General features: G+C 42.6%; 1 long non-coding RNA gene across 1 annotated transcript in view; it reads right to left on the bottom strand.

Annotated features, from left to right (window-relative positions):
• Positions 1–13,920, bottom strand: part of LOC309397562 — a 70,555-nt gene extending 56,635 nt beyond the window's left edge. The window contains exons 1-2 of the long non-coding RNA XR_014176286.1: positions 13,775–13,920; positions 11,058–11,223 (exon numbers count right to left, since the gene is read on the bottom strand). This is a non-coding gene — a long non-coding RNA (uncharacterized lncRNA). The remainder of the gene's footprint in view (positions 1–11,057; positions 11,224–13,774) is intronic.
• Positions 13,921–26,629: the final 12,709 nt, after the last annotated feature.

The following is a 26,629-nucleotide window of genomic DNA, read 5'->3' as shown; positions in this document are numbered from 1 at the left end:
TTATCAATCTTTATAACCTGTGCTCATTCACTGACATGGGAAATGAGAGATAATGCATGATTGATTTTTTTCTCCAAGAAAGGATATAAACAAAAGTTGTTTTGATCTTAACTCTTCATTTGTTATCAGACACATTCAACATAGTGAAATCTATTCCAACAGCTAATATACCACATGAATGTTTTGTCTGGAGAATATTAATTCACAACATAGACGTTAGCATGTGTGAAGCAAGGTCCAAGTTCCACTGCTTCAAAGAGATAGCTTTTGTGGTTTGTTTACGTATGGAGCCTTTGGACAATTCGCCACATCACAAATCAGCTGTCTTTGTCTGCAACACACTCATTGCAGGAACCCTAGTTAATATGGCCAATGATGAAGGATGGTGACAATTCCAGACAACATCTGGAGGGTCACTGAAACAACACATGTTGCTACAATCCCATCAGAAATGAAGGTGCAAGATGTGATAACTGGATTTTCTGTAGCTATGTGCATTAGTGTACATCAGAGACCTGTTGAATTAGTGCATGTGTAACACAACTAAGATTATAGCTAATGAAGATGCATTATGGCCACTGGACCACCACCAGATCTCAAGGTCACAAATAACATCTTTAGGTGCTGAAGAAGTCTCTTTTCTGAGCTTGTTCTGATCATAAAGATGTCAAAGACAAAGAGAGAAGTGATTCTCAAGCACTTAAGTTACGTTTGAGGTATATCCATCAGGCATCAGGTACAGAAGTACCTGATGCCTGATGGATATCAAAGAAAAGGAAGCCACCCATTCTGCTGAAGCTAAGCTGAAATGCTTATTATTTCAGCCATATCCTAGTACATTGGCGGCCTTCACCATCTAAATGCAAGCCACCAAAAATGTCTTGTCAAAGCTATTCACAAGTAAGGATTTACTCCAGGGAAGCCCATTGCTCCCTCCAAGGTCTGCCTTGAACTTCCTCCATGCCTACCACAATCTGATTTGAAAAACATTTAAATGCTACCAGGTCTTCTTCATTGAGGACTTCTTGGTTATGTGGAACCTCAAAGTCCATCTGATCACATCTCTGATATATCTTGCAATGTTACAGAATAAGAGACAAATAAAATAGTCCAGACATTTCCTTTGGTGCTTTGCTTTGCCAACATATCTAACATATTGAAACAATCCACAGATACAATCTTTTGCAGGTACAATCTTTTGCAGAGCTATGTGAAAAATGAAAAACAATAGCCAATGACTGGATTGTGGTTTATTCTCACCATAAACAAAAGAAGGGGGAACCAAGTGTAGATGGACAGAGCAAGGGCTTTGTTAATTTCTCTGAATTTGTGTTGTGTAGAATAGAATAGAATAGAATAGAATAGAATAGAATAGAATAGAATAGAATAGAACAGCTTCTATTTCTACTTGGAAAAAACTTCTGGATGTTTTGCTTGAAGTGGCAAAAAAAAGAAACTTTGATTTTGGATTTTACAGATTAAAATAGAATAGAATAACAGATTCTATTCAGTTGGAAGGGACCTTAGAGGTCTTCTAGTCCAACCCTCTTCTCAGGTAGGAAACCCTACACATTTGAAATATTATTTCAAAGTTTTCTGATGCTGGAATGCTCGAATGTTTCAAGCTATGAATATATCTTTATAGCTGATCTCTTAGAGCTGAACTAAACTATATTTAAATTCGTTCCAAGGGGGTCACCGTCTTCCATAGCATGTTATTTTTGTCTTTTAGCACTTGGGGGGGGGGGGAATCTGCTAACTACCTTTTGGATTACTAGGAGTTCAAAAGCTGTACAAGGCAAGAGGCTGCTTTAAGCTAGCGACCGTCTACAAATACTTGACTGCTATTTTTTCCCTCAAAGTTTTTAATCTCTTGAACACAACAGGGAGTAGGAAGCAAATGAATGTTTTATACAAAAAGGTACTTGAAATTAAGCATGACCTGCCTGCTTGAGCTTGACTTCATTTACAAGTTGAATATGATTCACTTCACAGTCACATATATTCCAGCCTTCTCCAACCCATTGGCCTTTGAGTAATAAATTGCATAGATTCACCTAAACTGGAACACAATTGATTCTTCCACTTTACCTAATCTCCTTTATCTTTGTTCTTCCTTATCACTCTCAAATACTTCCCAATTTTGTGATATATCTGCTGCTCAAAGACATCACAAGGCTTTCATATACACATACACTCACACACATAAACGTAATTCAAGAGTTGTTAAATTTTTTAATGGTGCTGGCTAATGCTTTCCCTGGCGCATCCTTTTGCTATGTGCAATTCACATATCATTCATCCACTTTGCATAAGTTTAAAATCCTCATCATGGGAATATTCACTGACATTCCATACACTCGATGCACTGGAACGTGTTACAGGTAGTCCTCGACTTATAATTGAGCCCAACTTTTCTGTTGCTAAGCGAGACGGCTGTTGAGTGAGTTTTGTCCCATTGCATGAACTTTCTTGCCAAAGTTGTTAAAAGAATCCCTGCGGTTGTTAAGTTAGTAACGTGGTCCATTAAGCGAATCTGGCTTTTCCACATTGACTTTGCTTGTCAGAGAATCACATGACCCCAGGACGCTGCAACCGTCATAAATATAAGTCAATTGCCAACATCCTAGTGTTGTCCATGGGGATGCAGCAATGGTCATAAGTGTGAAAAATGATAAGTCATTTTTTCCTGTGCTGTTGTGACTTTGAACGGTCACTAAACACACTGTTGTAAGTGGAGGATTACCTGCATTACGGTACATGAAGTCCTTGATTTATTAACACAATGATGCCCAGAATTTCCTTGTAAGTTGGTACAGTCATAAAGCAAGGACCAGACCTGATTTTTACAACCATTTCTATCACAGCCATTAAGCAAATCACCCCAGTTTGCCACTGCCTTTTTCCTAGGGTTGATAGAGAGTGACTGGCTCAAGGTCACCCAACCATCTTTGGGATTAAGACATGACTAGAATTCATGGACTCCTAGTTTTTAGCCAGATGCTCTAACCCAGGGGTCAGCAACCTGCTGCTCTGGCGCCACATGTGGCTCTTCATCCCTCTGCTGCAGCTCCCTGTTGTTGGTCGGCTCCACAATTGATAAGGCTTTCGGTGTAGGAAAAAGGATTGCCGCGCTAGGAGGAGACTCTATGGTGGGGGAACCGGACTTCCGGTCGGCTTCAGAATTGAACAGGGGGCTTCCAGTTAGGACCTTGGTGGCTCTTTGAGTGTTTAAGGTTGCCGACCCCTGCTCTAACCACTACACCAAACTGCCCCATTTTTTTCCCTGAGGAAACACACACAAACTTTCATAAAATTCATAAAATGCAGAACAACTAACACCTCATTGTCATAGAAACTGCCCCAGTCAAAATGCACTTCCTTCTGTTATAACAGTTAAAGGGATACTCCAACATCAGTCACTGGTGTTTCTACCTAGGTGAATTCAGACAAGCCCTTTTTCAGGAGTTAACTGTCTCAGCTTCACACCTTCAAACTCTAATAATGCGCTTAAATGGTCTGGAAATCATGGGTGGTGTTTTACTTGTTCAAACAACACTGAATCCTTTGCATGTGAATGGACACATACACGAGTGGAAATGTAAGTGCATCCGTGCGCATGTATAACTATGGGGCCTTTTCAGGAAATTCTGCTGCTGGCTTTTGGTTCTTTTTCACTGTTAATAATACAGTTTGAATTCCACAGTTGCAATTGTTTTCTGAGCAGTCTGGTTGGGCATTCATTCATTATTCTAATAAAACACAGCAAAATGAGTCTCTGAACCTGGAGGGTATTGTTACTTTTCAGACAGGTGTAGTGATAGACACACATTTCCTATCTCCTAACAGTACCACAGATGCTATCGTTGGAGACAAAAGAGAACAGAATGGATGACAATTGTTCTGTCCTCAGAGAGATTTGTAGCTTGCTGTTAAACGCACTTTTCCAGAAACAGACCGTCTTGTTCTAAGGCAATGCAAAAAGAGCTGCGTTTTCTTTGGACGTTCTTTCTAAACAAATGTTGCCTTTTCTTTTCTTTCTCTTAAAATTGCTGGAGTTTCATTTGGTGCAATTTTATTATGGCAATACCAGATTTAGTTGAAGAATCCCCCCCCCAAAAAAAAGCTTCCCAGAGGGTCAGGAGTGGAATTCACTTACTTTTGACATCGAACCGTCATTAAACAAAACGTTCTAACTTGAGGATTTCCTGTAGTGTAAAAGCACTGCAAATAATGACTAGAATAGCATTGAAGGTGTTCCAAAATCTATCTAAAAGGAACTTACAAAGGCTTTGTAAATCTTTTCCTTGCAAATTCAACGGGAAAATTTCTAACAAAAACATCCCTCTGTTGCACTTCATTAAAGGACAGACAAAATACACAGAAAGTTACTTTCCACAGTCCTCCAACATAGCTATTCAATGCCTGAAAAGGACTTCATACACTGTTCTACCATAGAAGGCAATCCAGTCCCCATAGGTATCTTCCTTCGATTAAATGGATGATAGTCAGAAATTTAGCAGAAATTGAAGCATCTCTAGTGGCTGAATATCCAGGTAAGGAAGTTACTGATGAACAAATTTGCACCATATGGAAAGCATGGCAAGTGCCTATAATTGCACCCTTTGAAGGCAACCTCAGTCTTGGAATTGTCTGACATGAGACTACATAAAAGTCAGGTTTTTATATCACCAAACATTTCAGAATAAATAAAACAGCAGAAAGCACACCTAAGATGGGACTTACTGTGCTTTCTTTCTTTGGGAGTGAATCAGAATTACTACATATTCCTGGAGTGGAAGAGAGAAAGTTTACCAAAACTATTTGTGTAAAATCTCAGTCTCTTGCAAGAGTCACTTAGACATATAGTGAGAATTGTGCAGTTTTCCTTGGAGGTCGCTCTATCAGTCAGTTTTAATTAGAGAGAGGAAGGGATGGAATCATCCATACTGGGCCATCCTCTCTGTTGGAGTTTGTCTATGCTAACTCAGTCCAGTTACAGCTTATCTGTCTCATGAATATCCACATATGGATTTGACAACAAACAGCATAGACTCCTTTTCATACCCAATGATGGAAAATGTTTGGGTCTGCATTAACCTGGCAATAAATTCATCACCCTCATCTGGTAATGCTACTAGCACACTTGGGTTCAATCTGTACTGTATAGCCTGGGATGTGATCCTGGTTTGCATGAAAAGCAAGGATATCTCTGTTCCCGTTGGGTTCCTTTCTTTTTCTCTCCTTCCCTCTCTTTCTCCTAATGTTTATTCTATTCTACCTACCTGATCTTCTTTTGCCTGGAATACCTAACATTAAATTCACAAATTGGATGCACCATTTCTTACAACATTTTGTTCCTTTGAATGAAGTCCCACAAGTATTTCATTGATATTGCGCTTTGTAATAAAGTGCTGCATGAAAAGACAGTGTTGTTTGATGCAACGAACTGTTTCTCAACCTCAACAACTTTAAGATATGTGGATTTCAATTCCCAGCATTGAGAGACGTAGTACACAATCACATACTGTGTTTGGATGTATGTGTGTCTATACATCAGCATACACATTAAGATTCTCATGCATGTATTTTAATGCTGAGGATACAGACTAATGCACATTTCTGAAGCACACTTCACAAAGAGAATTGTGCTGTGGACATTCATACATTTACAATGAGTGAACTGTTTCATCCACAGGTTCAGATGGGGGAATATGGCAGAGCTGAAATCTGTAGCAATCATTTGCACTTTGGGAAAAATATAAGACAGGTGTCACTGAAAATTGTCAAGAGAAGAATTCACCTCAGAAAGACAACCAGGTAGGTTGGCTCTTTAAAAATCAGGAGAGAACTCACATGATTCTAATTCCAAAAACTAATTCCAAAAAAGTTTCAGAAGTTCCAGAAATGCAGGAAAAAGAAAAGAAAGTTGGGGTTGTTTTGTAAAAAGAAGGAAGGAAGGAAGGAAGGAAGGAAGGAAGGAAGGAAGGAAGGAAGGAAGGAAGGAAGGAAGGAAGGAAGTCATGCATGGGAGAAATTAAGATTGATATATCCATCCTACATATATAAGAACATCCATATTTAATGGTCCGTCACAACTTTGAAATCTTGGGTTGAACTTTCATACTTTTGAATGTTCACGACACAATTTGCTGAGGCTGTGCAATATTGCCTTTTTTATGTGATTTCTGCAACTTTTTCCAAGAGTGCCCTTTCCTGCGTACCCTAAGGAATTCTTTGTTCAGCTGACCTTCTATGCCACTTCTTCATATTATTCATGAATTGCTGTTGGATCTGTTTGGTATAACTCTTAGATAGGGTAGACAGGAAATATCGGCTGAGGTTGAAGTAAGTGGAACTTTGCTAAGAACCTTGGTTAACTTATTTTCAGACTGTGTTAGCATCACCTGTGTTTTTCAACACCACCACCACCCCAACTCTCCCTCTTTGTTTCTGCACTAATCTGATGGGTTATTGAAAATAATAATAATAAAATTCTGAAAATGGGCAAACTGTTATATGTGGAATACAAACTGTGTTTCGTAATATATAACTTTGATTGGAAAACACACATTGTCAGAATGTTAATCCAGTTTAACAGAGTTGAAAAACCTTGGAGGTCTTGTAGTCCAACCCAGTGCTCAAGCAGGAAACCTATACCATTTCAGACAAATGGTTCTCCAAACTCTTCTTAAAAGTTGGAGAAGTACAAGGTGTATTTGTTCACCACAAAATGTGGTTCAAGTCAATCTCTCAGGCATTGTGAATGTTTTCATAATAAAAAAAACTCTCTATTAAATGGACAACAGAAAATGAGAAATTAAGACTAATTAATCAATGGAACAGCTTGCCTGTTGGAATTGTGTATGCTCCATCACTGGAGGTTTCCAGAAAAGACTGGACGTTCATTTGTCTAGAATGGTATCAGGACTCCTGCCTTAAGTAGGGTTTGGATTAGAAGACCTCCAAGGTCCCTTGCAGTCCCACAATTCTATGATTCATTATAGTTATATTTCTCTGAATAGAATCAAACTTTTCCAAGTGATTGGCATACAAAATTATATCCAGAGAGGCATTCCCCCCTCCCAAATTTTTATAGTACTGTAATGAATTTGTGTTCCTCCTCGGCATTATAACAGATTTATTTCACTGGGGTTCAGGGTGAGCAAGAATGAAATAGAATACTTACTTTAAACGATGAAAGTTTAATCTGAATATGAATTAAAATGACGATAGAAACTTGCAACTTTATCAAACATATATAATTTGAATATGAAAGAGATCAAGTTTAGCACATGGTTAGCAGTGAGAGGATACATCTGCTTAGTTCTGTATGATCCCTGAAAACCTGTATTTAATTTTGAGACATCCCACTTCCATTTTCATTCTACATTTATTTTGGATCAATGTTTGCTCTTTATAGTAGCAACTGTAGAAAATCCAGACTTCCTGCAGTAAAACAGGACCCTAGCTATAAACATCCAAAGCATAAGCACATGGAAAATTGTATCACAATTTACTATGGACTTTGCCTAGGCCAATGTTCTCAAACTTAGCAACTTTAAAATTTGTAGACTTCAGCTCCCAGAATTTCCCAATCAGTATAGCCAGCCAGAATTCTGAGAGTTGAAGTCCACTCATTGTAAAGTTCCCAAATTGAGAAACTGTGGTCTAGACAAAGTGAGAGTGATTTTTGACAGCAACTTTGGTTTCTCTGCACAAGGCCACAACCCTTGTTTGTAACATCCATCCTCAGATTTGTTCATGATTTCTTGTGGGTGGCCATGATCTATAGTTTGGAAGAAGACACTAACGCTGGGAAAGATGGAGGGCAAAAGAAGAAGGGGACGACAGAGAATGAGGTGGCTGGATGGAGTCACTGAAGCAGTCGGCGTGAGCTTAAATGGACTCCAGAGGATGGTAGAGGACAGGAAGGCCTGGAGGAACATTGTCCATGGGGTTGCGATGGGCCGGACACAATTTTGCATCTAACAACATTAGTTTGGAAAAGCCTGCTGGATGGTATTCCTTTTTCCCATTTCCCATGTCTCACACCCTGTGAGTGGAATGCTAAATTGAACTGGATTCCACTGGAGGCTACAGGCAAATCTCGGAACAAACTTTATTTATGATCTGTGTTAGCCAGTAAGCCAATGAGTAAATTCCAAACCAAAGAAAAAATTAAGGTTCAGGATTCAATTTGATCTAATAGCAAATCCCTTTGGTTGGCTGCTGGACAACCCAGATTGCTAAAATATATAGGCTGTTAGGTAAATCCATTAGGACTCTTTGAGGGCTCTTATGATTTTATGTTCTAATCTGAACCAGAAACGAGTTGCATGAATAATCCAGGAACAGAGAGAAATTTGGGAGCTTAGATCAAGTGTTGTTCCAACATCTAGTAAGCCTACACTGAAAGAAGACGTTAAGCCAGGAAGAGCATATGACAGTAGTTTTGTGCTGAGGAAGAGAGAGAGAGAGCGAGAGACAGAGACAGAGAGACACAGAGACACACACAGAGAGAGAATGTCTAAATAAATCCAATTTACATGTTCAGGGAAGGGATTGCAGTTGTAATGAGATCTGATCTCTCGATTGATATAGGATAGTCATGGCTTTTAATAGATTATTCTAGTGTCCATATAGATATTTACTGAGACATTGATTTCCTACTTTTTAGATCCCAGAGCTCCTTTCCTTTCCTTAATGCTGATGGGCAGGGGAGAAACCCACATTCACTGCCACACTTGATGCAGAAAATAAACCTATGGCAGGGAACAATGGATATCATATCCAAATTCTGCTATACATATAAAGAAGAGGAGATGGAGGGAGGGAGGGAGACAGCAGAAAGACAGAATAGATTGAGAGAGAAATTCCAAGGGTATTTTTCCAAAAGACAACTGGATTGTTTGGGGGGGGGGGTTGGTTTTTTTGGAAAAGCACCTTTGGGACAACCATGAGGTTTGGTTTTGTCTGTTTGGAAAAAATATCGCAGCGTCCCTCCATTTGCATTTTTTGTGCACTGGTATAACTTTTTTCTTCCTGCCTGCCTGAAGCAGAAACACACACCCCGCATCTACTTTATCTAATGTTCTTAGAGAAACACCAGTAATGTAGCCATATTCTCAGGGAAGTGTGTGCATAAAGTAACAGGCCCAGCTGTGATTACAATATTGCATGCACCGTCTTGCCTTTTTTGCCCTCGTTCTGCAGACACCTCTGTAGGTATACCTGAAATTAATTGCAAGATGTATGGACAGAAGGAAGGAAGGAAGGAAGGAAGGAAGGAAGGAAGGAAGGAGGGAAGGAGGGAAGGAGGGAAGGAAGGAAAGAAGGAAGGAGAGAGGAGGATAGAGAAGTGGGAGGGAAGAGGGAGGGAAGAGGGAGGGAGGGAGGAAAGAAAGAAGGAAAAAGTGAGGGACGGAACAGAGAGAAGATAGAGAGTAGGGAGGGAGAGAACAAGAAAGAAAGAAAAAGAAAGAAAGAAAGAAAGAAAGAAAGAAAGAGAGGGAGAGAGAGAGGGAGAGAGAGAGAGGGAGACAGAGACAGAAACAGAGAGACAGAAAGAGACAGAGAGAATAGATAGAAATAGAGATGGAGTGATCCATAAAGATCAAAATACCCATCTGTCTGTGGAAAATTTGGCAGGGTCCCTTTTTTCCACTGAGCATCTTCCCCACTGTACCTTGACTGCAGGCCCTATCATTGAGAGCTGAGAACTGCAGAGTTCAGTCTCAGCAGGTAGCATGGGGGACAAAAGAGAAGCAGGAGAACAAGAAAAAAGTGTGGAGTCATGTGGAAAGTGTTCTGTAGGGAGAACGAGGCAAGGCAGGTTGAAGCTAACACAACCTTTATTAACAGTATAACAAGGCAAAATGTAAGGCAAACCTCGACGCGGCAAACAGCAGCATTTGACAGCTGACAGCCCTTTTTATGCCAGAACTGTCAGACGCTGAACCAATAGAATGGCTGCATTCTCCCGCCAGCTGGCTGCTCAACCAATCAGGGGCTGGCAGTTATAGTCAATGGTGTCGTAGCCTCGAGGATTAACAGAAAGTGGGGACTGTCAGGCACTTGGAGACCTCAGTTGAAAAGTAGACACTCACCACTATAGACAATCACCCTTTATATATGCAAGTCAGGGAAGGCAACAGATGAAACCTACCTAGCGACACTGAATTAAAAGATATAAAAAGTCTACAATATATTACAAAAAGAAAAGTCTGAATAGTGGACATTGCAGTACCTGGAGACAGCAATATCGAGAACTGGAGAAAAATCATAAAGTACAAAGGCCAGCAAACAGAAATGGAACAACTCTACAAAAGAAAGCCAAAAAAATAGGCGCCTTGGAGCACATCTGGAGCACCACTTGGGCATTGACAAAATCGCTATCAGTCAATTGCAATAGACAGCTCTACTTGGAACAGCTTACATCCTGTGAAAATGCCTTTAACATCGTCAAGCAACATCTGCCTATTCCAGATGTTGGAAGGATTTAACAGATGCATAAAAAAGCCAAATCCAGTCTAAAACATCTAACAACTGTGCAACCAACCAAGGTCAAGGTCACTTTTTTTAAAAAAAATATGAAACAAATGTACTCAGAAACAGATAAGGTAAAGGTAAAGGTTCCCCTCGCACATTTGTGCCAGTCATTCCCAACTCTAGTGCTTATCTCTGTTTCAAAGCTGAAGAGCCAGCACTGTCTGAAGACGTCTCCGTGGTCATGTGGCCAGCATGACTAAACACTGAAGGCGCACAGAATGCTGTTACCTTCCCACCAAAGGTGATCCCTACTTTTCTACTTGCATTTTTATGTGTTTTCGAACTGCCAGGTTGGCAGAAGCTGGGATAAGGAATGGGAGCTCAGTCCATTATGTGGCACTAGGGATTTGAATCGCCCAATTGCCAACCTGCCTGATCGACAAGCTCAGCATCTTAGCTACTGAGCCACCACTTCCCTTTCAAAAACAGGTAGAAAGGCTCAAAAGGCCAAACATAGAACTAAGGATAAATTTCCTGACAGAACAATCAATCATTAAATGACTTACTTTCAGAAGCTGTAGATGCCTCCAACACTAGAGTCACTTTGGTGGAAATGGTGCAGGGTTTCCTGTTTGAGCAGGGGGTTAGACTAGAAGACCTCCAAGGTCTCTTCCACCTCTGTTATTCTGTTAAAATTCTGGCCCTTTCTCTCATGGTCTCAAAGCCAAGTTCCTGAGGAAGAAAAATAAAAATTCTGACTGTAATAGTCTGCTCCTCTGTCAGGCAACAACGTATGCTAAAAGACCGAAGTCCATTTTTAAACATTTGTTGTTGTTGTTAGTTGTGAAGTTGTGTCCAACTCATTGCGACCCCAAGGACAACATTCCTCCAGGCCCTCCTGTCCTCTACCATCTCCAGGAGTCCATTGAAGCTCACACCGACTGCTTCCGTGACTCCATCCAGCCACCTCATTCTCTGTCATCCCCTTCTTCTTTTGCCCACAATCGTTCCCAGCATTAGGCTCTTCTCCAGTGAGTCCTTCCTTCTCATTAGGTGGCCAAAGTATTTGAGTTTCATCTTCAGGATTTGGCCTTCTGAAGAGCAGTCAGGGTTGATCTCCTCTAGGACTGACCAGTTTGATCACCTTGCAGTCCAAGGGACTTGCAGGAGTCTTCTCCAGCGTCACAATTCTTTGGCGCTCAGCCTGTCTTATGGCCCAACCTTCACAGCCATACATTTCAACTGGGAAAACCATAGCCTTGATTAGACATACTTGTGTTGGCAGGGTGATGTCTCTGCTTTTTAGTCTGCTGTCTAGATTTGCAGTCGGGGTTGATCTCCTCTAGGACTGACCGTTGGATAGCCTTGCAGTTCAAGGGACTCACGGGATTTTAAACATTGGAAATAAAAAAAAATGATCCCAGATCCTTTAATCTAATGTGGGCAAAGGAACTGAAGTCCTGCTCAATTAACATTCCCAGAGTAGAGTCCATTTAGAAATCCCCTGGCCTAAGAGGTTAAATGCTTATTATACCACTGTCTTTGTGGCAAAGAGTTCCCTGTATAAGTTGACCTGTCAGGCAAAATTGCCAATTTATGGAAATATTCCTTGTTTAGAAAACAAGATTATCCAAAGACTATCATTATTAGGGGCATCAGTAGGCATAAGCCTATATTAGTGCAGAAGCTCTAGATACATTTGTCAAACCCAGTTTTCTTTCTTTCTTTCATTCATTCTTTTTTTTCACCTCCCTTCCCTTCTTTCCTCTTTGCCTTTCTGTCCGAATACTTTTAAGTTCAGGGACAGAGAACATGTCTTCATTAGAAACATTAACATTCACAGCCTGTAGTAAATTTTGACAGTGAAAAGGTCTCTGTAACCTTTAGTTGTGCAGAAATTTACTTCCCAAGAAAATTACAGCTGGCACTGTCTTAATTAATGCTAGCTTTCTTTTCTGGAAATTGTGGGCTTGTCAGTTAAAAAAAAAAGAAGAGGGGAAAAAGAAGAGAGTGAAAAAAAACCCCACATTTAAAAAAGTGGACACAGAGAGCAGCTATGAATAAAGGAGGAGGGAGAAAAATCATAATATTGCTCTGTTTGGGTTTGTGCATGTCTTGTTTGTTTGACAGCAAGGACAGGAAAGCACCACTTGGAGTTTTGCCACCTGGAACAACATCTCTGTACTCTTAACAATCCCATTTGCATCCTCCTGGTTTAAAATATGGTTTTATAGTTGCAAAGTGGGTATTATTCCCCTCCCCTTCGACACCCCCCACCCCCCCACCCCTGTTATCCTTTTCTGGTAATCTGTTTTCAAACCGATAAGTGAAATAAAATCTACAATTACAGGAGGGGAACACAAGGGGGAAAAATGGATGTTTGGTTTTCCCTGTTTTGAAAAATATCGCAGCGTCCCTCCATTTGCATTTTTTGTTCACTGGTACAACTTTTTTATTTCTGTCTGAAGCAGAAACACACACCCCACATCTACTTTATCTAGTGTTGTCATATTGCTTAGGGAAACGCCAGGAATGCAGCCATGTTCCCAGAGAAGCGTGTGCATAAAGTAACAGGCCCAGCTGCAATTGCACTATTGCAGGCGCCATCTTGCCTTTTTTGCCCTCATTCTGCAGACATTCCTGTAGGTATACCTGGAACTAATTGCAAGAAGGAAGGAAGGAAGGAAGGAAGGAAGGAAGGAAGGAAGGAAGGAAGGAAGGAAGGAAGGAGAGAGGAGGAGAGAGAAGGAGGAAAAAGGGAGGGTAGGAGAAAAGAAAGGAAAAAGTGAGTGAGTGAGGGAATAGAGAGATGACAGAGAGGAGGGAGGGAGGGAGAGAAAGAAAGAAAGAAAGAAAGAAAGAAAGAAAGAAAGAAAGAAAGAAAGAAGGGAGGGAGGGAGGGAGGGAGGGAGGGAGGGAGGGAGAAAGAAAGAAAGAAAGAAAGAAAGAAAGAAAGAAAGAAAGAAAGAAAGAAAGAGCAAACGACAGACAGACAGACAGAGAGATGTAGGCAAGCTATTGAGCAATAGGAATTGATCTCACTTGATTTGTGCCTAACCTGCTTTTTTTTCTTCTGTAGTTGTTGTGAATTTTATATTATAAAGTCCAAGAATAAGTCGCACTTATTCTAAACAGGAAGAAGTCACTCTGACCCTTTTTAGCTAAAGAGTGAGATTAAAGGTCCCAAATAAATAAAATCAACATATCTGCATGGGGAAATTTCTAAATATACCCACTAGTGACCATAACTAACCTTTTTTCATTGGATAACAACGTTCAGTACCTCTTCAGTTGCTTTTTGTAAGCAGGATTTTAAATCAAGGCGTGATGCCCCATGCTTTATTCATAGCTGAGAACGGAGGAGGAAGTCCAGGGGTTTTGCTTTTCCTTCCCACTTCTAGTTTCCTATAAAACACATCCTCAAAAAGTCCTAAAAGATAGGAAATAAGTTCTTAGAACGAAGCAAGGGTTAAATATTACAGTCTGTTCATCTGCGCACTCGTTGGACGTATGCCTTTAATGGTTCCATCTCCCCCCCACTTTCCTTTTCTTTTTAACTAGCATGTTGGACTAGGCAATAAAATTTAACCAATAATGAAATATTCATCAGGACCACCACGCTAATCGGAAAGTGTTACATTCAAAGGGCACACACACTTAAGCAAATATTGTATGGGCTGCAAATTTTTATCTTTTGATCTGGAGCAGAAGGCAACAGCAAACAATGGCTTTGAGATCTAAAGAGGGCTGTTGGAGCAAGGGGCCACCGGCAACTCTGTGATTGAAAGCACAACCCTTGGTTACCTGGGCCAAACAGAATGGTACAAAGGTGCCACACTGAAACAAGGAGCTTTACATCTCTGTCATCGAGTCTTCATATATGTCGGAACGAAGGGAGATAAATTTACTAAATAAACAAAGGGGAGACAATTTGGTCTGGTGGCTAAGGTACCAGGCTAGAAACCAGTAGTCTGTGAGTTCTAGTTCTGCCTTAGACACAAAAGCCATTCTTTCCTACATGGCGTAGAACAGAGAAGAATCAGCCGGTGTCCTATTTATTTATTTATTTTTTACCTCTGCTGCTGTTATATATAACAAGTAGCCCTCGGCTTGCCTTTTTTCTTGTTTAGCGACTGTTTGAAGTTACAACGGCACTGTAAAAGTGACATATATCCAGGGCAAATTTTTAGCAAGGGGTTCTCTGCCCGGTTAGTGTATGGGTGTGGCATGGTGGGTGTGGCCTAGTCAGACTCCTGCACAATGGGTGGGGGGGGGTGCGTTTTTTATCTCATCGGGCTCCAGAGGCATTCCTGAAGCCTCCGGGAAAGCGAAAACAGCCTCCCCAGGCTCCTGAGGCCCTCTGAACTTCTAACAGGCTTGTTTTTGCCCTCCCCAAGCCTCCAGGCGTGCCCTGCACTTACCTACATCCAAAACGGGCCCTGTGGGGACTCTTGGGAGGGGAGGGGTAGGCGGGTCCAGCCAGGAGTGGGATTTGGAGGTTCTCTGAACTGCGGAGAATCTTAGCTAGAGGTTGTCCCAAAACCCTTCGAACCACCAGCAGCCCACCCCTGCATTTTCTACACTTATGACCCCAAGGTCGTGTGATCAAAATTCAGACGCTTGGCAAATGACTCATATCTATGACGGTTTCAGTGTCTCAGGGACGTGTGATCCCCCTTTGCAACTTTCTGACAAGGAAAGGCCAATGTGGAAGCCAGATTCTCTTAACAACCCATCCCCTAATTAACCTAACAACATGTTATTAACCGAACAACTGCAGGAGTTCACTTAACAACAGAGGCAGGGAAGGCAGTAAAATGGGGCAAAACTCACTTAACAGCTGATTTGCTTAGCAACAGAAATTGTGGTCGTAGGTTGAGGGCTACCAGTATTTGAATATACAAAGGGTGAACGTTGGAATAACAAAAGGCATATTCTGCTTTCAGACTACCCGTGCTAATTACGCTTAGAGCTCTGGAAACACGCAATTGCACACAGAGAGGGTACAGGCTACGCTACTGTAAGGCTCTAAGCAAAATGAATTGGTGCGGTACCAAAGTCGCCCACAGAACAGGCCCCTTAGCATATTGGCAGCTGCAAAATATACAGTATTTTCCCCTTAACTCTTCATTTCTTTCACTCAGATTGAAGCCTCCTTGGGAGCGAAAATCTCTCTATTTCCTGCAATATGTATGTCCAGCATTCTTTCCACCCATTTTACAAGTCCCCATCTCCAAGCAGAGACAATATTGATGCTAAACTAACTTATTATATTTGAATATATTAGAAAGCTCTCAAAAGTATGCAATAAACAACAGTAGATCTTCCTATAGCCGTGATGGTGAACCTATGGCACAGAGGTGGCACGCAGAGCCCTTTCTGCTGGCACGAGCACCGTTGCCCCAGGTCAGATCTCCGTGGCGTTTCTTTCATGAGCTTCTGTTTCCCTGCAAATGATAAAAATCTTGAAAGAAAAAGATCTTACCTCTTGCCCTGCTGTCGGAATTTGGATGCCCCACCTCAGTGGTGGGTTCTGGATCCCATTCCAGCCGATACGGTTGGAACGGGCCCGGCGGCATCCACATGGATGCGCGAACCATGCACACACATGGACACAGTGCGTGCATGTGTCTTAGCGCCTCAGCGAGCCTCTGCGATGCTCCAGCTGCTCAGCGGAGCATCACGCAGGCACTGTACGCACCGTGCGCGAAAGCATCGAAGACTTAAAAGACCGGTAAGGAGCTCGGGAGGGCAGGTGTTCCCTCCAGAGCACCGTACCAGAACAGTATCCGGTGCCCCAGGCAGGCTCTGGTGTACCCATACCAGGGTGTACCGCTTGCAACCCACCACTGCCCCACCTCCTGCCAGCCAGCTGGTCTTCGGGTCTCTGCTGCGCATGGGCGCATGTCCATGTATGTGTGCCTTCGTGCAAGTGCACCTTTCTGTTAGAGTACATGAGTGCATGTGCAGTTTGGGCACTTGGGGTCTAAAAGGTTCACCATCACCGCCCTATAGGGAACAGGTACATTTAGTAAAGAACGTCCCTAAGGATATATTTTGGTATGTTCACTTCCTAGTTTAGCCACTTTTAACGTGGGACCCTCCATTTGCTACCAGATAATATACAAATATATTTTACAGTTTCTTCCCCCCCCTCTCTCGCCTAATGGTTATCATGGCATTTCATTTGTCTTGCCCTTCTAATAATGGTAACAGGGCAGCTTTCTTTGTTTTTTATAACTGTTCTGAGTAAGTCTGACATTCACTTCAGAGGAACTAATGTCAGCCAAAAATCCATAATACTCTTGAGAATGTAGTAAGACCCTTTCCATCTATTTTTAGATTTCTGAAGAACAAAGCCTTTTTCCTTCCCCATCACATCTACATTCTCCATTTTTTGCAACATTTTAAGATATTAAAGGTTCCAACGACTGCTAACACATTGCTAGAGAGGAAAGTCAACAGCGTGCCCAACGTTCATATAAAATGCAGGAAAATATTATTTTCATTAGAAAAGCCCCCGCTAGAACTGTAACTAATGAGTATTCCAATAGGAATACAATCGTGTAACTTTGGGCGGCTTGCACAGTAAATTACACCTTACTTCATGATTTACTCCATTGCATTTAATTCGCTCAGGATTGTGAGTTAATGCAAATATTGAACTCATTCGTTACTTCTCTGTAAGTCTTATCTATAGTAATGTACAGTTTCAGATAACACATATTTAAAGGAATTTTGCATCTGAGATGCCACAATTGTGTATTTGTAGGGAGTAGGATAATTCAATTCTGAAAACTTTCCCAATTCCTTTTTTTAAAAAAACTGGATTTCCTGAATATTTTCTTTTTCACACAAAGGAGAATTTAAAGAATGCCAAATTTAGCTCCTTAGACAAGCATATGGAACAGCTTTGAATTGTCTACCTGATTTCCCATTGCTGAAAAAACTCTGATATGAGTTTTGCTTTGACTTTAGAAGAATAGAATAGAACAGAACATAATAGAATAGAATTGTTTATTGGACAAGTGTGATTGGACACACAAGAAATTTGTCTTTGATGTATATGCTCTTAGTGTACATAAAGAAAAATAAAATAAAATACATTCATCAAGAATCATAAGATGCAACCCTTAGTGATAGTCATAGGTTACTAATAAGCAATCAAACTATACTATGAAACAAATAAAACAATATCAATTGTAAAGATACAAGCCACATGGTTATAGTCATAAGTGGAAAGAGGTACTAGGAAAGAGATAGGTACTAGAAAGGAAGAGAGGAACAGTAATACAGTCTTAGTAGATAATTTGACAGCGTTGTGGGGATTAGTTGTTTAGCAGAGGGATGGCATTCGGGAAAAAACAGTCCTTGTGTCTAGTTGTCTTGGTGTGCAGAGCCCTATAGCGTTGTTTTGAGGGTAGAGGTTGAAACAATTTATGTCCAGGATGTGAGGAGTCTGTAGATATTTTCACAGCCCTCTTTTTGACTCATTACTTACTTACTTACTTTTACTTTTATTTATTTCTTAGCCGCACCCTCTCCCGAAGGACTCGGGGCGGCGTACAATGAAACATATGAAATAAATATGGACAAAACAAACATATAACAGAGACATATACCGAGACATACACAAGGAGGAGGTCGGCTGATAAATAAAACAATTAAAATACAGTATTTAAAAACCCCTAGATAATTAAATATAATTAAAATACCCAGTAAAAGCCCGTCAGGAGCGATATGGTTAGATCAAAGTTGAGCCAGGCCAGCTGCTTGGAATAGGTGGGTCTTAAGCTTAATACGAAAGGAGCGGAGGTCAGAGGTATTCCTAATATCCAGAGGGAGGTCATTCCACAGGGCTGGGCCCACCACAGAGAAGGCTCTACTCCTAGGCGCCGCCCCACACTGTCTTGTGGACGGCACCTGGAGGAGGCCCTCTCTGTGCGAGCGGATTGGTCGCAGGGATGTATGGGGCAGAATACGATCCCACAAGTAACTAGGTCCTGAGCCATGGAGCACTTTAAAGATTATTATCAAAACCTTGAAACGCACCCGATAGACCACAGGAAGCCAGTGCAGCTCGCGCAGGAACGGTGTCACATGGGAGTACCTAGTACTCCCCATAATTACCCGCGCGGCTGCGTTCTGGACCAACTGTAGCCTCCGGGTGCATTTCAAGGGAAGCCCCATGTAGAGAGCGTTACAGTAGTCCAAGCGAGACGTCACCAGCGCATGCGTGACTGTGCGTAAGGCGTCCCGGTCCAGTAGGGGGCGCAATTGACGCACCAGGCGAACCTGGTGGAACGCCCCCCTTGCCACGGCTGTCACATGGTCATCCATGGACAGCCGGGCATCCAGGAGGACGCCCAAATTGCGCGCCCGCTCCACGGGGGCAAGTTGAATGCCCCCAATGGCCAATGATGGAATTAATTGGCTGAACCGGGGAGCTGGTACCCACAGCCACTCCGTCTTGGAGGGGTTGAGCTTGAGTCGGTTGTCATCCATCCAGATCCGTACGGCTTCCACACACCGGGACATCACTTCGATGGCCTCGTTGGGGTGGTTCGGGGTGGAAAAGTACAGCTGAGTATCATCAGCGTACAGATGGTATTCCACCCCGAAACCACGGATGATCTCACCCAGCGGCTTCATATATGTGTTGAAGAGGAGTGGCGAGAGGACCGACCCCTGTGGCACCCCACAAGTAAGGGGGCATAGGGTCGACCTCTCTTCTCCTGCCAACACACGCTGCGTCCGGTCAGAAAGGTAGGAGCCGAACCACCGCAAAACGGTGCCCCGGACCCCCAGCCCCTCCAGCCGGCGCAGCAGGATACCATGGTCGATGGTATCAAAAGCCGCCGAGAGGTCTAATAGGACCAGGATAGAGGAACAACCTCTGTCTCTGGCCCTCCAGAGATCATCCACCAACGCGACCAAGGCCGTCTCCGTGCTGTGACCGGGGCGGAAGCCGGACTGTCGCGGGTCTAGATAATCATTTTCCTCCAGATGTCGTGGAAACTGGTAGGCCACCACACTCTCTACAACCTTCGCCAAAAAGGGAAGGTTGGAGACAGGACGATAATTGGCCAGCTCCAAAGGGTCCAGGGAAGGCTTCTTGAGCAAGGGTCTCACCACCGCCTCTTTCAAGGCGGCCGGGAGAGACCCCTCGCTCAGCGAAGCATTCACTAGGCCCAGGAGCCAGTCTCGTGTAACCTCCCAGGATGCCAGTACAAGCCAGGAGGGGCACGGGTCCAATAAACATGTGGTGGGTCGCAGTCGTCCACGCAATCTGTCCAAATCCTCGATGGCAACCAAGTCAAACTCCTCCCAGATCGATACCTCAAGACTCGCCATGGACGTCTCCATTGGATCACTGACAGGAACCCAATCTCTCCGGATATGAGCAATTTTATCCTGCAGATATTTACCAAATTCCTCTGCCCTGCCCTGTAGGGGGGCCTCCCGCGGCCTCTGAAACAAGAGGGAGCGGGACACCTGAAACAGGGCGGCAGGGTGGTTCTCCGCGGATGCAATGAGAGTGGCACAATATTGGCGTTTGGCCACTCTCAATGCCACAAGGTACGTCCTTAAATGGGCTCGTGCCTGTGTTCGATCAAATTCGGAGCGAGAGGATCTCCAACGACTCTCTAGATGTCTCTTGCGGCACTTCATCACCCTTAGCTCCTCGGTAAACCAAGGGGCTAGGGTGGATCGTTGCCGCCGGAGAGGCCGCAAAGGCGCCACCCGGTTCAAGGCCCCGGTAGTTGCATTATTCCACGCAACTACCAGGTCCTCTACCCGGGGGCGGGTCAAGGTTACAGGAGGTGGCCCAAGCTCCGTCTGGAACCTATCAGGTTCCATCAGGCGCCTGGGGCGGAACCATCTGGAACTTTCCGGTTCCGCCTCCCCGCAGCGGGAGGTAGCACCAGGGAAGTCAAGACGGAGGAGTGAGTGATCTGACCATGACAGGGGAGTGATGGTTAAGTCCCCTCCTCCCAGATCACTCAGCCACTGGCCAGAGACAAAAACAAGGTCCAGAGTGTGTCCTCCCTCGTGTGTCGGGCCCTGAATCATTTGAGTCAGGTCCATGGCTGTCATGGAAGCCATGAACTCCCGAACCCCCTCTGATGCTTCTCCCATCGATGGCAGGTTAAAATCCCCCATCACTAAAAGTTTGGGGGTCTCAACCGCCACCGATGCGATCAGCTCGAGGAGTTCGGGCAGGGCCGCTGATGTATAGCGAGGAGCCAGGTATACTATCAGCAGGCCCAACTGTCTCCCAGGCCCCCATTTCACAACAAGGGATTCACATCCGGACGTCTGTGGCACAGTAGACTCCCTCGGCTCTAAGTCCTCCCGAATAATTGCTGCCACCCCACCGCCCCTTCCCTGGGCTCGGGGCTGGTGAAATGCTCGGTAGCCTGGTGGGCACATTTCGACGAGGGGAAGACCTCCCTCGTGGCCCAACCAGGTCTCCGTTATTCCCGCGAGGTCCGGCTCCCCCTCTAAAATTAGATCGTGAATGAGGGGGGCCTTGTTAACAACGGACCTCGCATTGCATAACAGCAGCCTCAGGCCTTGGGTCTGTAACTCTTGACCACCTAGAACGCGGGGGTTGGTACAAGCGACCGGGTGTAACCAGCAACCACGGTCTCCCAACCGACTGTAGGTTCTTAAGCTGTCCTCGTATCTGCCCCTCCCTGCGACCGTTGGAATTAAAGAGCCCTGTATAGGAATGGTGTCCTCCCCCTCCTCCTCCCTTCCGCCCCTTCTGTTCGCGACCACACCTGGAGGCCCAGCTCTCACATCGCTCCTGGTCTGACCCACCCACCCCCCCTCCCTGGAACCCCCTAAAAACAATGTAAAACATTTGACTAAAAATCCCCTCAGCTTCCGTTTCTTCCACCTCTCGGGGTTCACAAACCCGTCATCAAGGCAGGCCCTTGTAAGAGCCAAGGGCCATACCTGCGAGAGAGGGGCCTCCCGCAGGCGGAGCAGGTCTAACCTTGAATAAATTGATAGAATATTAAAGCCCAATTGGGTAAGGGTGCAGGTAGTAAAAGTCAATAGCCGGAGGGCTAAGGTCTTAATGGGATACTAAAGCTGGAGGCTTTAGTATCCAGATAGTACTTGGAAAGAGGGCGGGGGGGGGGAAATGTTCAAATATTCCCAAAGTGGAGCAAATGGGGGACAGTCCAAGGTGGTTAAAAGTAGATGTAGTTACAGATGTTACAGATGTGGGTTCCTTAGTGAATGGGAGGTGGCCTTTTTAAGCCCAGCTGTTCTTAGTCTTAGTCTGGTCTGGGCAGTCAGTTAGTCTGGTCTGGGTAGTCAGTTAGGCTCATCCATGGCCCTAACACGGGTCTCCAGTGACCTCTAAGGTTCCAGGCCATCCCAACCATTATTTAACGTCTTCTTCTTCTTCTTACTGGTTCCCAACATCCTCACCTTGACCCCCCCATCCGGCGTCTCAGTTCTCAGTTCTCTTAACATTCGCAGCAGTTTGGGGAAACGCTTCCAAGATTATCAAGACACCAGAGCAAGTTCCCGGGAGCATGGGAGCAGCCAGGATACGGCCAGCTGTTATGGGGGAGTCCCTGGCAGCGGTTCTTTCCACACACCCAATACCGCAGCCATCTCCCAGTGCCGTTCCCTGCTGCCTCCCCATTCTGCTCACCAAATGTACTTCTATGTACATTTGGAAGTAAAGTTTCTTATGTAGATTAATATGACCTGGGCTCAATGAGGAAACATTGTCACTACTAATCAATCAAAATGTATTTATGATCAAAGACCAAACATGGTAATAAGGCTAGCAATACAATAGAATCACTATAAAAAGGAATTGTAAAAATTGCAAGAAAACCCTAGAACAGCAGCGAACAATAACATGAAGGATGAACAAAACAGCTATTGTTAAGAATTTTGCATCTACATTCAACCTATTCAGTGACAACTAAAATCTAAAGTGGTTGAGTAGTACATAGTTCTTATTTTTATAATTTAATCAATTTCAAAAATACTCCGGGCAAATTACACTTTCCTTAAAAGGAGAAAATAAATAAATAAAATAGCAGCAGGTACTGAGTACTTGTTTCCACTTTAAGGTTTCCAACTTTAAATTAACTCTCTGCTTTAATTGTAGCCATGGAGCCATTGGGGAGGATATATATGCCTATAAACACTGAAGTAAAAGGAGATTTAGAAAGTCCTGTTTTTAAAAAGCCACTCATTTTATGGGCCCTGTCTCTTTCCATACTTTAAAAATGTCCAGCCTTGCTTAATTCATAAGAGACATTTTTCTTTATTAAGGTTCCCTACTCTCATGTCTACTAACTCATTGGAAATGGGGATTAAATCCCCTAATTTTCAAGTTCAAGTTAATTGTTTGTAAGGGTCTCTGGATCAACACCATATTCCTTTTGGGACTATTTGTAAATTTGCAACTTACTAAAATAAGAACCATCCCTTACAGGCACTGATTAATCCACCCTGTTGAGAACCCTCAGTTTCACCAGCGTTCAATTATTTATGGAGGACAATGTGTTTTTGTTGATGAGCAAAATGAAGTCCTCAGAGAGCAAAATCAATCTTATGTGGAGATCCTCCCCCCCCCTCCAAATATTGATTTTAGCATACATTGACTATTTCTGGTTGTTAGCTATTTGGAATGACCACACAAAATGAGGAAGTTGTTAAGAGTTTAAGGTTTTGGTATTTATTGGCACACATATGATTAATCACATATTCGCAAAGTGAGCTCTCTGGAAAATTGACTGCCACACAGCAAAAAAAAAAAAAAAAAAAGGAGAAGGAAAAGAGGGAAAAGCGTATACACACAAATATACAACTCCCCCCCCCCTCCCCAAAATTTTGTGTCATCCTATGCAGAATCAGCCTATGCAGAAATTTTGGACAAGTGGAATGCATCTTCCGCAAACCAATTTACCTCGTTAAAAAGGGTTGCTTATATAGTAGTTAGCGGGAAAATGTAAGTAATTACACACCAAATCCATCTTAAACCATTTGTTATAGCCTCCTCCGCCCTCTCTTATTGGTTTTCCATCTTCATTATCTGATACTTTGTTAGACCTAAACAAAAATCACAGGCATGAGACCCACTAAGGAGCTTGTGCTGAGGATGGTGAAACAACATCTGGATTGGAGATGGGATAAAGACCTGGTAAAGAGATAACACTCCCCCACCTCACAAATATTCCTCAACAAACTACTTTCTAAAGTTAAGTATCTTTCTTCTCTTAACCCAAGGATGCTAAGGTTTATATCTGTAGCTCAAAGAGAGGTCAGTCGAGAGATAACAGGAGGATTTTTGTCTGATATGATTGGAGTTATTTATTACAGCAATATCCTGCCTTTTGCCTATGCAACTCAGATAGGTATACATGGTTCTTATCTCTGGTTTTATTGTAACAGCATCCTTCTGAAGGAGAGTGGGCAGAATAAGAGTTCCAAGCACTTCTTATGACTTGGGATTTGAATTTTGGCCTTCTAAATTCTCACCCAGGAATCTAAACCACAGCTATCTCTCTTGAAAAGTATTTAATAAAATGGAAGAGTTCCATAGCACTCTAATGTCACCTTTAGCACAATCCCACAGTTTCAAGGTTGGTTTCTTTCTTTCTTTCTTTCTTTCTTTCTTTCTTTCTTTCTTTCTTTCTTTCTTTCTTTCTTTTTCTTCCTTTTTTATAAAGCTCAGGTTGAAGAATTAGACTTGGTTAAAGGCCAAATCAACTTCAAATTTGTAATACAACCCTTCTTTGAAATGTTTCTCTCTGTCTAATCTACTTTACGGGGAGGCTACAACAAGGGGAGAAAGGATGAAATATTGATACCGCAGAACAAACAAACAAAAAGTGATGACGTTGATTAAATGGGTGATATTAAGGCTGTCACTCAGCTGAAGAAATCTTAATTGAATAATTGAGCATTACCATCAATTAATTGGTTCATTGATGAAATCTGCATAGATTTCTCATATAACTGAGAAAAGTAATCATTCTTTTTGAATGTGTTTCATAGGAGGACAGGGTGGTGCCTACACTCTGCAATGAGAAACACAAGATGGGAAGAATTGGTTGTGCAAGCAAACATGATAGAACCTGCTTTCAGACGTGCTTGAAAAAACACAAGAATCAAGTGTCTATATCATCCAGGTCATGGTTGTTCCAAAGATGCTTTTTCAAAAAGTAACTGGATTTTGTTTTTCCTTGAAACATTTTGCTTCCCATCCATAGTTTTGTCAGCAGAATTGAAGAAGAATAAGAGTTCCAAGCACTTCTTATGACTTGGGATTTGAATTTTGGCCTTCTAAGTTCTTACCCACGAATCTTGGATGAGAAGTGAAACACGAAGGAAACACAAAGTCTAGTTGTCTTTTGAAAAAGCACCTTTGGGACATAGAAATCAGGAAAATAACTCCCTACCAGCCATCAGAACCGAAATGAGCATGAATTAACTCAAGATTAACATCAGACTAATGATCAAGTCAACAATAACACAATAAAGAAACTGCCAAACAGGCCAACAGTAAGCAGCCCCACCAAAGAGCCTTTAAGACCATCCCAGGACAAGCTACTAGAATATAAACTGAGAGCAAACCCTACTCCTTACTAGCCCTGATGATGTTACCTAGTAATAAAACATCTGCAGGAAAACAACCAACTTCTGAGAGCACCAAGGACCCCTCCCTGAGCTACAAATGTTCTCCTTTATTGAAACCCATTCTAACAGGTCTCATGTTGTTTTCCCTTTTGGCATGCATATGCAACAGTCCACACTGTGGCCCAAATGGCAGAGTTCCCAAATTGCAGTATGTGTATATTCAAAATCATTCAAAAAGAATGATTACTTTTCTCATATATTTTGCAGAAAATACAACTTCAGCAATAGAGTGGTCAATGCCTGGAGTGCTCTACCTGACTCTGTTGTTACATTTTCAAATCCCCACAACTTTAACCTTAAACTGTCTACTGTGGACTTCACCCCATTCCTAAGAGGTCTGTAAGGGGTGCACATAAACACACCAGCATGCCTACCGCCCCTGTCCTACTGTCCCCATTTATTCGTCTCCATTTCATTCATACTCATGTTTATTCTTATACTCATTATCTTGTAAACTATTGACAAATCAAATAAATAAAATAAGCAAAACCCTCATGCCCCTTTGAGTGAATGAACTGCAGAACTGGAGCAGAAAAGTGTGTGAATGCCAGAAGAAATATCCCTGCGATGTAATGCCGAGATCACCTCCGATGAAGAGCGGGAGGAACTTTGCAACCGAAAGCAGCTGCCCTGTCTTCGCTCTGAAGTAGCAAAAACGATCAAATGATTATTCAAAGGTCTTTGATAATTGTGTTCCTACCTTCTCCAGGTCTCCCAGAGTCGTTAGGCTAAGCATAGGAGAGCAAAGAACAAAACTCTGCAACACAAAAGAGGAATACTAGCATGCCTGCCCTTTCACTTCCCCAGAGAGGCTTATACACTGCTAATATATAGAAACTACCCCCATGGCTTTCAAGAGAGGCCTAATTACAGAGCTTAGGAATTTTAATGACTTGCTGAAAATTTGCAGGGAGTTGAAGGCTATGAATATTATGAAAGACATCCGCAAAATCCTAAATAACTGATTTGCACAATCAGTCTGTGGTCATTTTGGGGTTCATTCCTTTAATGTATTCTAGATGTCAAGAAAAGGGAGGGGAACGTACATTCATCGGAGCCTTTCACCAAATGCTACAATTTCTAATAATTCTTTATTCCTCTAAATAATCTAATCTGAGTGGTAACTTCCCCCACTATGATCTTTCCATTTAACTATCCAAAAATCTGATACTTAACGTTGATCCTTCTAAATTACAATAGGTAATCTAATCTAATTTAATTGTCAGTATGTCTCCTTTCTCAAGGTTGCTTTTGATTTGTATAGCAAATTGTTCATGAGAGCCTCGTCTCTCACTAGGGAGGATGTTGAGAAGCAACTGCCAAAGCTTTTTCTGGGGGCCCCTGAGCCCCCCCCCCTTCAGCATAATTTGCAGCAATTTAAAATGTTTAACTTAGTGGTTTTATTAAAAGGCACGGTTTTCTCAGTTGGCTTGTATGATCATCAATAAAATGTATT

This window comes from Natrix helvetica (assembly GCF_964273705.1).
Source record: "Natrix helvetica genome assembly, chromosome: 10".
Lineage (NCBI taxonomy): Eukaryota > Metazoa > Chordata > Lepidosauria > Squamata > Natricidae > Natrix > Natrix helvetica.
The sequence above is the reverse complement of the archived record's forward strand: the minus strand, read 5'-3'. Positions and strand labels throughout refer to the sequence as shown.